General features: G+C 41.6%; 1 long non-coding RNA gene across 1 annotated transcript; it reads left to right on the forward strand.

The window, feature by feature from the left end:
- The first annotated feature begins 3,149 nt into the window (after positions 1-3,149).
- Positions 3,150-7,632, forward strand: LOC144335421 (uncharacterized). The gene is made up of 2 exons (XR_013406276.1): positions 3,150-4,218; positions 6,930-7,632. It is a non-coding gene; the product is annotated as an uncharacterized LOC144335421 (long non-coding RNA).
- The last annotated feature ends 234 nt before the right edge of the window (positions 7,633-7,866 follow it).

The following is a 7,866-nucleotide window of genomic DNA, read 5'->3' on the forward strand; positions in this document are numbered from 1 at the left end:
TTAATACATCATTAAATATTGTCTTAAAAACGAGTATAACTCACATCTCAAATTGGAGCAAAGTCCTTTAGACTGGTGATTTCCAAGTGAGTCAAGTTTGTTATTGAACACTTTTATGAAGTACCATAGCTATAAAGTCATTTCAGGAATTCAAGGCTGTGATTCTTGAGTGGCAACAAAGTTCATATCCTCTTTGGTGGAATTGTTTAATGATGCCCTTGAGCTGCCTAGGAAGTAGTAAGGCCTCCTAAGAGTTGTTTCATTATTATTTTGGGAGTTTTGGTTTTGTTTTTTTTTTCTTTTTGAGACAGAGTCTTGCTCTGTCACCCAGGCTGGAGTGCAGTGGCGTGATCTTGGCTCACTGGAGCCTCTGCCTCCAGAGTTCAAGCGATTCTCCTGCCTCAGCCTCCTGAGTAGCTGGAACTATAGGTGTGCACCACCACGCTGGCTAATTTTTTGTATTTTGTATTTTTTCTATTTTTTTGTATTTTGTAAGAACATGGCTCACTGCAGTCTCAACCTGCCTGGCTCAAGTGATCCGCCCACCTCAGCCTCCAGAGTAGATGGGACCACAGGCCCATGCCACCAGGCCCAACTAATTTTTGTATTTTTTGTAGAGAAGAGGTTTAACCGTGTTGTCCAGGCTGGTCTCGAACTCATGGGCTCAAGCAATCAACTGGTCTCAGCCTCCCAAAGTGCTGGAATTAACAAGCATGAGCTGCCGTGCCCCATCTATTGTTAAACTTTTAAAAAATAGCAGTCATATAATGTGAGGCCTCACAGGATCTTACAGATTATCTTCCGGTCTAGTCCCTTAGTTTTGAACCTATAAAATGTTACATCATTTCCTTGAGTTGAGCAGTTCATTAGTGGCTGAGCCAGGATGAGGGGCCAGGTTTTCAAACAACTGTTCACGGATCTGGTGGCTTCATGTATATCTGGTAGCTACAACTTCTCCATGAGCAGTGTTGAATACATACAGCACAGTTGCGTGACAAACTACAGGAATCTGACTACTCCCTTCAGCACTGACCATGTTCAAAGATATAAGTGGAATTGTGACTTACTCAAGGATGAGGCTCCAAAGTCAAACACAAATTGGTTGTAGTCAAAATTATCCTTGCAAATTCTTTGGGAAGGCATCATCGGAGACCCAAATATCTCCTCTTTGTAAGCACCGTAGAGAAAATTTTTATTCCAGAATGGAGAGGGCTATTTCGTGGTTGAGAACCAAATGAGGTATCTGGCTTCCTTTTAGGGACTATGTTGTACAAAAAATATAAATTCTTGAACACTAGACTCACCCTCAGCACACAATAGGCTCAAACCTAAAGAGCCATGAGGGAACTGGGACTGACCAGGGGAGCTGACGCTCCTCCCACTCTTGTGCTCACTTCAAGGCATGTGTTCTTTGAGTGGAATACAAGACTCATCACGGCACTTCAAGCTGTGTGCATGTGTCTCTCTCTCTCATCTCCCTTTCCCCATTTGCCCCTCCCTCCCTGTCTTTTTATGTTTGCTTTTTAAAAAGTTATTATTTTTCGAGACAGGGTCTCGCCCTGTCACCCAGGCTGAAATGCAGTGGCATGATCATATTTCATTGTAGACTCAACCTCCTGGGTTCAAGTGATCCTCTTGCCTCAGCCTCCTGAGTAGCTAGTAGTACAGGTGCATGCCACCATACTTGGCTAATTTATTTATTTATTTATTTATTTGAGACAGAGTCTCACTCTGTCACCCAGGCTGGAGTACAGTGGCACGATCTCAGCTCACTGCAACCTCCGCCTTCCAGGTTCAAGTGGTTCTTCTGCCTCAGCCTCCCGAGTAGCTGGAATTACAGGTGTGTGCCACCACGCCCAGCTAATTTTTGTATTCTTAATAGAGACGGGGTTTTGCCGTGTTGACCAGGCTGGTGTTGACCTCCTGACCTCAAGTGATCTGCCTACCTTGGCCTCCCCAAATGCTGGGATTACAGGTGTGAGCCACCTCACCCAGTCTAATATAAAAAAAAATTTTTTAGAGACAGGGCCTCTCTGTGTTGCCCAGGCTGGTCTCAAACTCCTGGCCTCACTGCTTTCTATTTGAATTCAAATGTTAAATGTGTCAATAATGGAGATTAAATAAGTCTATTTATGTGTGCTCCTGGAATATAGGAGTATCATATACATGTTCATTCTTAGTGTAAAAGACAATTTAGCCTAGTGGTTAAAGACCCAGGACCATAGTATCTTGGCCCAAATTCTGGTTTAGCCACCAACAAGTTGTGTGACCCAGGACCCATGACTTAAATCCTCTGTGCCTCAGTTTTCTTCCCTGTAAAATGGGTATGATTTAAAAATAGAATCCTTGTTCTGTGATTGTTAAGATTGAGTTATAACATGTTAAAAGTGCTCATAACAGTACAAGGTAAGTGCTCACAGGGGTGTAACTTCTGTTAGGTGAAGCCACTACACGTCAGGTAATGCAGAGAACTCAATGTTGACAATTCCTGACAATACCCTATGGAAACAATTAGTATTTGTGTGAGATCATTTATTTTTTCACCTCCTATTGCCACTTTTCCTGTCAAATCACCTGTAAGGCAAAAGGACCTAATGATTGTCCTCTACAAAACTAAGAACAACTGTAGTACTTACTTAGGACCAAAAGGCAGGGTGATGGGAGAAGTGACTTTTCTTACTAGCTCTGTTACCTTGGACAGATCACTTAACCTTTCTGAATTTTAGTATCATTTAGTTGCAAATCATAAATAATGATAGCACTACCTATCTCACAGAGTGGCTGTGAGAATCAAACCAAATACCTGTAAAAATGTTTCATAAACTGTAAGGTAACATGAAAATATGAGATTGTTATTACTAAGTACAATTTAAACAGAGGCTAGCAGTAGTGCTGCTATCAGGAGTGTCAGAAGAATTAAGGACAAATCATTCATGAATTCATGGGTTTCCACAGCAACACTTTACTGTAGAGATATGTTGGCAGGAACCCCAGATCTTCCATTTTTTGTGAATATGTATATATAAAAATATATATATAAATAAAAATATACATATATATGTGTGTGTATATATATACATAAAGAAAAAGGAAGCTCTGAACTTCTTCCATTTTATATATATATCTGTATATGTACACATATGTGGGTGTGTGTATATATATATGTGTGTGTATATATGTGTATATATACAATTTTTTGAGAACTCAGGGTTTTTTGTGAATTTACAATAGTGTTCGCCATATTTTCCACCAGTATGTATATGTAAACAACCCGTGATGTAAGTTGTTTGCCACGTAGCAACCTTGAGGTTGCAGAGATGCATTCTTGGGAAAAGATTACCTGAGTATTAGGAAATATGTGATTAATGTGTCAATTTTATTCCCTGTAGTCTCTGGCATGAGATTAAGCATGATTTGATTTTTTAAAACAAAATGAGACCAATTTTATTCTGGTTTGCACCACTGTTATTGCACTAAGTTATATTGTTTCTCAACCCTTCCCTTTTCTTGACAATAAAATGGAGGCTTCAACGCCTACCTTTCAGGGGTTGTTGCACAGATCGGAAATGATCTATGCAAACCCCTTGACAAAGAGTAATACTTGGTGATTATTATCATCAGGAGGACAAGCAAATATTTAGGGCAGCAATTCTCAGTTCCAGTCCTGCAACACTGCAGGGTATTGCAAATCAGCTCAAGGAGTGTTGTAACATTTCCAAAAATCTCTCCAACTAAGATTATTGTAAATTTCCTTTACTTCCGGAAATAATTTCTCTAGAGGTCATTAGAAGTGGGGTTGTACTGATATCACTCTCAGCATATTACGAGAGAGGTGAAATTTTTATTATTCAACCTTTACCCCTTCTGTGATATCCTCTTTGCTACTCCAGTCCCAGGCTTTGGATCAGCCCGGGTATAAATCTCAGCTTAGTCACTCTCTATACATTAATTATGCATTCTGAACCCAAGTGTCCTCATCTCCAAAGTTGCAACAATCATGACCAATTCATAGGATTGTTTACAGTCCAATCATGTGCACAAAGTCCTCAGCAGACCATAACTAACTGCTCCCTGACTTAGCTCCTCATGATCATGCCTGATCTCTGGGGAAGCAATGAGTGAGAATTCCAAGAGCTGTTTCACAAAGATCTCCACGAGACAATGAAAGCCCAAGGCAACTCTGTTATAACCTACCTGCCAGAGGATGGCATATATTGGGTAAGAGGATTCTTCTACTCTTAGACATTCAGGATTAAAACAAACAAACAAAAAACATTTTTAAATTAGGGGAATCACACATAAAAATTCAGATCTCTGACTTTTCTTAAAGAATCACAAGATCTGGGCCGGGCGCGGTGGCTCACGCCTGTAATCCCAGCACTTTGGGAGGCCGAGACGGGCGGATCACAAGGTCAGGAGATCGAGACCACGGTGAAACCCCGTCTCTACTAAAAATACAAAAAATTAGCCGGGCGCGGTTGTGGGCGCCTGTAGTCCCAGCTACTCGGGAGGCTGAGGCAGGAGAATGGCGTGAACCCGGGAGGCGGAGCTTGCAGTGAGCCGAGATCGCGCCACTGCACTCCAGCCTGGGCTGGGCGACAGAGCGAGACTCCGTCTCAAAAAAAAAAAAAAAAGAATCACAAGATCTGGCCAGGTGCAATGGCTCACACCTGTAATCCCAGAGGTAATCCCAAGGTAGGTGAATCACTTGAGACCAGGAGTTCAAGACCAGCCTGGCCAATATGGCAAAACTCTGTCTCTACTAAAAATACAAAAGTTAGCCAGGCATGGTGGTGCATGCCTGTAATCCCAGCTACTTGGGAGGCTGAGGTATGAGAATCATTTGAACTCGGGAGGTGGAGGCTGCAGTGAGCCAAGATCGTGCCACTGCACTCCAGCCTGACAGAACGAGACACCGTCTAAAAAAAAAAAAAAAAAAAGAAGCAGAAGATCTGTCCCTGATTATAATTATCAGCCTTCTTTTGGACACAGATGTGCTCTTCGTTTGCCACACTCCCCACAACTCCCTATTATTGTACATCTAGCCTGCTTCACTCGTTGACCTGCTTGACACCTGTAAGAATTTGAATCTATGACCCCTGGCCAATAGGGTCAGGAAAGTAGTCATGATGGTGGTGATGACAGGGGCAAAGCTGGTGGGAAAAGAGGTTTGTGAGGTTTTCTTCAATGATTCAAAAAGCCTTTTGGCAATGATTTTATCTTTAACCTCTAAAAGACTGCACAGGTTAACTAAAGCACCAGATTTCTTTGCTTTTAGGTGAAATTCTGCCAACTGGGTAACTGTATTGTCATAAAAGATCAAAATAGCAAACAGATATCATTGATTAATGTTTTAAAAATTGGAAAAACAGATAATTCTTATTACTACTTTATTGTTTGTTTGTTTATTTATTTATTTATTTTTAGACGGAGATTCACTTTTGTCGCCCAGGCTAGAATGCAATGGCATGTTCTTGGCTCACTGCAACCTCCGCCTCTCAGGTTCAAGTGATTATCCTGCCTCAGCCCCCCGAGTAGCCGGGATTACAGATGCCCACCAGTACGCCCGGCTAATTATTTGTATTTTTAGTAAAGATGGAGTTTCACTATGTTGGCCAGGCTGGACTTGAACTCCTGACCTGAGGTGATCCACCCGCCTCAGTCTCCCAAAGTGCTAGGATTACAGGTGTGAGCCACCGTGCTCAGCCTTATTAATATTATTTTTGAGATGGCATCTCACTCTGTCGCTCAGACTGGAGTGCAGTGGTGTGATCTTGGCTCACTGTAACCTCCGCCTCCTGGATTTAAGCAATTCTCCTGCCTCAGCCTCCCTAGTAGCTGGGATTACAGGTGTGCCATGCCACACCTGGCTAATTTTTGTATTTTTAGTAGAGACGGGGTTTCACCATGTTGACCAGGTTGGTCTTGAACTTCTGACCTCAAGTGATCTGCCCACCTCGGCCTCCCAAAGTGCTGAGATTACAGGCGTGAGCAACCGCTCCTGGACAGATAATTATTATTATTTAATAAATAAAGTTTGCTTCATAGATTAGTTCTTGGAAAAATGGGGCCCAAGAAAGAGAATGTGACAATAACAAGAGGTATCCTTATTAGTGGAAAGGTTGGGAAGGGAGCCACGGGCATTGTCACTTCTCTGCTGCTACTTTTAGTCCTATGGATCAAAACCAGAAGAATGAATGTTGGAATTTCAGGTATCTCATGGTAAGTGGGAAAGACATCTGGAAAAAGGCAGTGGAGTCCTCTTTTGAGTCCTGAAATTTCATGTCCTTCTCAGGCAGGCTCACTCATGATTTTAGTGTTAATAGTATACATAGTTTTTAATACAAGTTCTGTTTTTTCCATACTGCAAGGCAAAATGCAATGACCATTTACAATATTGCTGAGCTCTGTTAAAGCTAGTCAATGTTCCTTGCCTGTGCTAATGTACAAGGCCACTGTATTTTATAAGGGTGAGGAAACTCTTTACTTATGACCTGTAATTCTCAAGGATTGTTATATGTCCTAGAATAAAGCTGATTCAAAATTCTACTAGGTGGGGCAAAGGGATTACATTTTCAGTCTTTCTTGCCAACTCTTTCCAGCATTTAACTAAATTATGTAGGATCTTTTGAGAATTATAGACTTTTGAAGCTAACGTGTACTTTAAGGATAAGGATCTCCTAATCTAACCTCCTCATTTCCTAAATGTCCAAGAGTGTTTTCCCTACCCAAGTTAACAGAGCCAACACTAGAACTCTGGTCTCCTGATTCCAAGTCCAATTTGATATGTATGTTTTCTGTTTCCTTTTCCATTTTAAACTATCCCAACCATCATTGCCTGAGATTTGTTTTTTGCTTTATAGTCTCACGGCTTCTACTTAATCGTCTAAATGTTCAGATTTTTACATAATTCTATTTTATCCTTACAGCATTCTCCTAGGGTTTCCAGATTCTACTTTGAGAAATCTCGAGTGAGGAACGTGATCTGGAGGCTTCCCCACAAAACTCTGCTGGATCCTCCAAGAAGACAGAGAAATCTGTAACCCACAGTCTGTAGCGGTCTCTCTCATCCATTCCATACTGAAGTTTCCAAGGAAGCACAGAGAGACGAACAGGAGGATTATGTCTGTTCTTTTTAGAAACAAGTCTGTTCAGATTTCATACATGCTGCTAATTTCTTCTTTTTGCTTCTATGTCAAGAAGGCTTTTTACCACCTGTCTGACAGCAGATTTCTCTTGCACTGTGGCACATTTAGCTTCTGCAAAATTAGATGAAAACAGTTTTGTTTTGTTTTTCTAAGACAGAGGAGGAGCACAGAGGAGACATCAAAGATGATTCTGGCCAAGGCTGCCTCTCCCCACAAGCTCCGCCAGTTGTGTGGGAAAGAGAAGCATAAACTCTTATGGGGCAAAAATGAAGAAAGAATGGAGGTGGGGAAAGTCAATGATAAATTATAAGAGAGCTGCGGTTTAAACAGGAGATGTATGAGAAAAGTACAGGCTGACTCATCAATAGTACAGATAGTGTGGCACAAATGACCATTTTCATTGCTGTTTGAACATTCATTGCCACATAGAGCTCACAAATTTTGTGACCCTGTCAACGACAATGAGATGAGAAAAACAAGAACATATGCTGAGTTTTTCATAATACTAAATTTATTCTATTTAAAGGAGCATCTTATATTTCAAGATTATAGTCTTCTTTCTTTTTTTTTCTTTTTTTTTTTTGAGACGGAGTCTCACGCTGTTGCCCAGGCTGGAGTGCAGTGGCGCGATCTCGGCTCACTGCAAGCTCCGCCTCCCGGGTTCCCGCCATTCTCCTGCCTCAGCCTCCTGAGTAGCTGGGACTACAGGCGCCCGCCA

The sequence above is a fragment of the Macaca mulatta genome, chromosome 16 (genome assembly GCF_049350105.2).
Source record: "Macaca mulatta isolate MMU2019108-1 chromosome 16, T2T-MMU8v2.0, whole genome shotgun sequence".
Classification (NCBI taxonomy): Eukaryota; Metazoa; Chordata; class Mammalia; order Primates; family Cercopithecidae; genus Macaca; species Macaca mulatta.